Source organism: Bison bison, unplaced genomic scaffold (assembly GCF_000754665.1).
Source record: "Bison bison bison isolate TAMUID 2011002044 unplaced genomic scaffold, Bison_UMD1.0 scf7180017864328, whole genome shotgun sequence".
Classification (NCBI taxonomy): Eukaryota; Metazoa; Chordata; class Mammalia; order Artiodactyla; family Bovidae; genus Bison; species Bison bison.
In genome coordinates this window covers 2,814,075-2,820,301 of record NW_011494900.1, presented here as the reverse complement: position 1 = coordinate 2,820,301, position 6,227 = coordinate 2,814,075, and the positions used below count along the sequence as shown (strand labels likewise).

At 41.2% G+C, this 6,227-nt stretch overlaps 1 long non-coding RNA gene across 1 annotated transcript in view; it reads left to right on the top strand.

The window, feature by feature from the left end:
- The window catches only part of LOC104998368, a 125,966-nt gene extending 119,745 nt beyond the window's left edge, over positions 1-6,221 (top strand). The window contains exons 2-3 of the long non-coding RNA XR_826448.1: positions 2,639-2,796; positions 6,084-6,221. This is a non-coding gene — a long non-coding RNA (uncharacterized LOC104998368). The remainder of the gene's footprint in view (positions 1-2,638; positions 2,797-6,083) is intronic.
- Positions 6,222-6,227: the final 6 nt, after the last annotated feature.

The following is a 6,227-nucleotide window of genomic DNA, read 5'->3' as shown; positions in this document are numbered from 1 at the left end:
GCTTGAACATCAGGAAGTTCACAGTTCACATATTGCTGAAGCCTGGCTTGGAGAATTTTGAGCATTACTTTACTAGCGTGTGAGATGAGTTCAATTGTGCAGTAGTTTGAGCATTCTTTGGCATTGCCTTTCTTTGGGATTGGAATGAAAACTGACTTTTTTCAGTCCTGTGGCCACTGCTGAGTTTTCCAAATTTGCTGGCATATTGAGTGCAGCACTTTCACAGCATCATCTGTCAGGATTTGAAATAGCTCAACTGGAATTCCATCACCTCCACTAGCTTTGTTCGTAGTGATGCTCTCTAAGGCCCACTTGACTTCACATTCCAGGATGTCTGGCTCTAGATGAGTGATTACACCATCATGATTATCAGGGTCGTGAAGATCTTTTTTGTATAGTTCTTCTGTGTATTCTTGCCACCTCTTCTTAATATCTTCTGCTTCTGTTAGGTCCATACCATTTCTGTCCCCCAAAAGGTATTCTGCCCTCAAATAAGGGGATACACTGGTTAACCTTGTAAGCTCCTTGAGATTAAGGATGGCAACTACTCCTCCTCTTTGTATTTCTACAGAAATTCCCACTGTATCACATATATTATGGGCATCCAAAAATGTTTATGACATTTAATGATTTGAGGTATCATAATTAAGAGTATGTGAAAATAAAATTTTGAGTCAAATATATAATCTTGATTAGAATATTTCTATAAATTAAAATGTTAAATTGAAAATTTAGAGATGACCATTTTTCCTTAATATTAGCTGTTTCCAAACTTTCCTTCATCACAATTGTATATACTAAGTAGCCATTTAAACTACCTCATTTAGCCTTTTCTTTTCTTTATAGTTTTTGATTGACCTCTCTGAAATAGATGCACATGTAAGGAAATGATGAAATATTAGCAGAGAAGAGTGAAATGAAAAAATTCATATCTTTTTAGTTGATAGAGATATTCAAAGGGTATTAGAAGTGGGAGACGCTATGCTGGTCATGAGGGGTAAACGTCCATGCAAATGTGACTGGCAGGTTTAAGAAGTTAGACCAGCTTCAGAAATGGTCTATCTAGAGTGTTCTGGATGAAAGCAACAGTGAGAGACTTTGGTACAGTTTTACATGGCCATAAAATCACCACCAGGTAAACTGTGACTCTTCAGGTGTTCCATTGTACAGAAGCTGAGTACTGCTACTGCTAAGTCACTTCAGTCGTGTCCGACTCTGTGCGACCCCATAGACGGCAGCCCACCAGGCTCCTTTGTCCCTGGGATTCTCCAGGCAAGAACACTGGAGTGGGTTGCCATTTCCTTCTCCAATGCATGAAAGTGAAAAGGGAAAGTGAAGTCACTCAGTCGTGTCCGACTCTTAGTGACCCCTGGACTGCAGCCCACCAGGCTCCTCCATCCATGGGATTTTCCTGGCAAGAGTACTGGAGTGGGGTGCCATTGAAGGCAAGTGAGACAGTCGGAGAGTGAGGTTTGCAACTCTTGTCTTACAGTGCTGTCAAGTAATTTTCCCTGTGGAAGTCAGCATCCTGTTTATCCCCAGAAGGTTTTTTCTTCACCTCTATCACCTAATTCCTCACTAATTTATTTAAAAAACATAATTATTCAGCAGGCTACTACCTAGCCCTCAATAAAACAAATGCTTGAATCAAAATAATAGGTCCCTGTGTTTCAATTTTTAAAAAGCATCTGACTACAGAACCAACTATTGCTTTTAAGCAGCAATTTAAAAAACAGATTGCAACAAAGCCGAAAATGCAGAGAAGAGTGGCTTCAGATTTCAAAAAGGTCACCCTTTTTTATGGGTTGTCATATGACCAGATAGTCCACTTGCAGTTGTATTTAGTTCACTGCAAAGAGTTGAGAAATAGCCTAATTTGTTAGGGAGTCTTTTTAGTTTTATCCCATCTCAGTTCATCTTATCTTTATTTGGAAATTGTGTGACAGCTTTGAACTAAACACACTGAAGAGGACATCATGAAAAAATGTAAAATATCTTTGTCTTCTTATTTCTTCCCCAAGTATGGATAAATCTCTAGCAAGTACATCTGTGCACGTCTGTTCACAGGGCATATGTTTGCAAGTGCAATTAGCATTTCTTTAGCATACTATACTTAGTGATCCACTGACTTAGGATTCATTGGAAAATTTTCCTCCAAAATATCTTGTGGATCACTAGGGCCACTGCTATGCTGCTTAGTGGTATAAAACACAGAAGTCTGAAGAGGTAGTATTTGGACTTCATAATTATGTGAGGACTTGCCATCAATCTTGCACTGTTCATCAGTAAAATACATATGAATCATATAATCTGCTGTCTAGAGTGTGAAACTCAAAACATAGGCCAGATATTTTTAAAAAATACATTCTCCCCCCCTTTTTTTGCTACATTTTTATATTTAAAAAAAAAAAAAAAACAGAACAAAAATCTACTGAAAAGCTTTGTGAAACAAAGCACATCAAGGACATTTCCACTTAACTACTGATTGAAAAGCATAAAGGAAGATACTGTATCAAAAGAAATACATCGTCATCCTTGCACCAGTAGCCCCTGTAATGGTCTCAGTAGCAGTCTTGAAATTTGCTGAGTCTCCAGGAATTTCAAATTGATTTCATCAATTAACCTCATGTGTTTCCAGGAATCTAAAGAAGCCGGCCTTTGGGTTACATATGTATAAGCATATTTTCCGATGAACTTCCCGGATTGAAGCTGATCAAATGACTCATTAACAGAAAACCACGTGAGATACCAACACATCACAAGAGCTTCTTAACAACGACGAACCATTAATACCTAGTAAGTCATTAATAGTGAATCTAAATAGCAACTCCCCTCCTGATGGCATTGTAAGCTCTTTGTCAATACTTTGGAATATTAAGGTGTTCGCCTACATATTCATTACAGTTTATAATTAAAACCTAAGCTTAATAGGCCACAAGGCTAGTAAATGAAAAATCCAGAATTTAAAACCAGTGTTGAATGAATATAAAATTAGTTTTATTTCTAGTATGTATATCTCCATGAAAAGATTAATAGCTATATATTTCCTAGACCATTTTCCTTGCCTCCATCATGGGTTCAGTATATTAGTAATGATGAGGAAGACTAACTATGACTAATAAGCTAACTACTTATGATTGGGAAATAATTCTACCTTAACTTTGAGGGTTGGAAAAACAAAACTAGTGAGAGTCAAATGAAAAGAGGTGGCTGCAGTTTAAATAGGAAAAAATGAGAGAAATGGAGAGAAGCCCTACTTTCCATTTAATAGGAAATTGCTAGAAAATGGATATATGACACATCTCTGCATTATCCAACCAAAGTTTGAGAATATATTCTCAGTACAGAAAATAACAGCACTCCCCAACTCTTGACACCAGGGACTGGTTTGGTGGAAGACAATTTTTCTGTAGACCAGGGAGTGGCAGGTTGGTTTGGGGATGATTCAAGTGCATTGCTTTTATTGTGCTTGTTATTTCTATCATTATTACCTCAGCTCCACCAGCATTAGATCCTGGAGGTTGAAGACCCCTGCGTTAGACCTCATTTCTTTCATTTGGCAATTATCCCTCCAATCCATATTTATTACCTCTGCTGCTGCTGCTAAGTCGCTTCAGTCGTGTCCGACTCTGTGCAACCCCATAGACGGCAGCCCACCAGGATCCTCCGTCCCTGGGATTCTCCAGGCAAGAACATTGGAGTGGGTTGCCATTTCCTTCTCCCTTATTACCTCTAACCGCAGCTAAACATCCTTGAAAAAGTATTCCTTATTTATTCAGTGTTGCCCTATTTTACATATTTAAAATATCCATATTCCATACACGGTATGGAGTTATGCAAAACTTTCTCTGTACAGACAACCAAACAAACACCTCAAGGCACACAAGCCACAAAATGGAAGTCTGCAATGTATAGAGGATGAAATTGACTTCAGGGGAGCAACTGCTTTTTAGCAATGGTGCTAATAGCTCAAAAGCGATCATGTTGGAGGTATTAAAAAAGTAAAACACTGTGCCAGAGGCTGTGGACAATGTGGATTAAGACACACATAGGAAATCTCAATACTGTGCTAGAGATGAGAACGTGACAGCTAGGTTACCATGGAGACAGAGCAAAGACACCAGCTACTAATCTGAATACCAATTAACAGCTAGCACTTCTTTATGTTACTAAAATTCGTTGTCAGGGCAACACACAGGATTGGCTCACATTATCAAATGAATAACAAACTGAATCCAAAAAGTCAGATTCTTTAAGATCCATAAAATTCTAAAGAAACTATTTATAGAGATTCATGCAGCTTTCAGGATAGTATCTGTTGTCTCTGTAATTCCCCATCCCTCAATTTCTGTAAAATATTCCTTAAGCTGATATTGGGATATATGTCTTAGTATTCTCGTTTATGTTTCCAGCCAAAGTGCACACACACCGCCAGCCCCTCCCCCGCCACCCCCGCCATGAGAAACATCATCCAACAAGTTCTTTCAGTATAAGCAAAACACAAACAACCTAGGTTACATCTACACAAAATATTTGCCTGGGTAGCTATATTTTATCAGGGACCTGTGCAGCGTGTGCTTCAGTTGCTCAGTTGTGTCTTTTGTGACCCCCGTGTATGAGAGCCTGCCAGGCTCCTCTGTCCATGGGATTTTTCGAGAAAGAATACTGGAATGGGTTGCCATTTTCCTCCTCCAGGGGATCTTCATGATGAGGGATCAAACCCACATCTCTTGTGTCTCCTGCATTGCAGGCGGATCCCTTACCTACTGAGCCACCAGGGAAACCCCATCAGGCACCTGCTATCTGCTTATGTAACAGTTGCTTCATATATGGTATTTAGTCTGAAAAATGTATATATAGTACCCACATTTTGCTCAGAACCATGTTAAATTGAACTGTTTGCCACAGGTGAGATTCAGCCTGAACCTTTGTCTTCCAGAGTCTGTAATTTAAGAGCTAGCTTCTCTTATGCAAACACAGCACCTGTCACTCAGTAACTAGGTAACGTCGAACAAGCTAACTTCTCTAGTTCAGAGTCCTAGTATACTAAGAATTTCTAGTGAGATCTGACTGTTTCTCCGGAGAAGGCAAAAGCAACCCACTCCAGTACTCCTGCCTGGAGAATCCCATGGATGGAGGAGTCTGTAGGCTACAGTCCATGGGGTCACTAAGAGTCAGACACGACTGACGCGACTTAGCAGCAGCAGCAGACCATTTCTCACTACCTGCACGGCAGCCACCCTGCTCCAGTCCACCAGCCCCGTTGCCCTGAGTGATTACGACAGCTTCCCAGCTTTGTCACCTGGTGTAATCTGTTATACAAACCAGCGGTTTGTTCCCTGTTTATGACCAGTCAACTCATGCTAAGCAATCAAGCCTAGTGGTATGGTAATCTAATTTACAGTATTCTGACTTCCAATAAATGACTTCCTAGTCATTATGTTTTTCTTTCAACATTTTGCTTCTATTTACCCACACTGTAACATATTTGGAGAAGGCAATGGCACCCCACTCCAGTACTTTTGCCTGGAAAACCCCATGGGTGGAGCCTGGTAGGCTGCAGTGCATGGGGTCTCGAAGAGTCGGACACGACTGAGCGACTTCACTTTCACTTTTCACTTTCATGCATTGGAGGAGGAAATGGCAATCCACTCCAGTGTTCTTGCCTGGAGAATCCCAGGGACCGGGGAGCCTGGTGGGCTGCCGTCTCTGGGGTTGCACAGAGTCGGACATGATGGAAGCAACTTAGCAGCAGCAGCTGTAACATATTAAATAATAATGAAAGCTATATGGTGGTTGCCACAGGAGGTGAGGATGGGGGAAATTGAAGACAGTCAAAATGTACAAATTTCTAATTATAAGATAAGTTCTGGGGATGTAATGTACAAGGTCACGATGTAGCATGCTGCTGCTGCTGCTGCTGCTAAGTCGCTTCAGTCGTGTCCGACTCTGTGTGACCCCATGGACTGTAGCCTACTGGGCTCCTCTGTCCATGGAATTTTCCAGGCAAGAGTACTGGAGTGGGGTGCCATTGCCTTCTCCGATGATGTAGCATAGTGACTATTTAATACTGTACTATATAGCTGCAGCCGAGAGGAGATGCCACACGCCCGAGGTCAGGGGAGGCAGCCTAGAGGAGCAACCCCATGTCCAAGGAGCGGCGGCTGCGCAGGCGCAGGAGGGCCGAGAGGAACTACTCCACGTTCAAAGTTAGGAGGGGCGGCAGT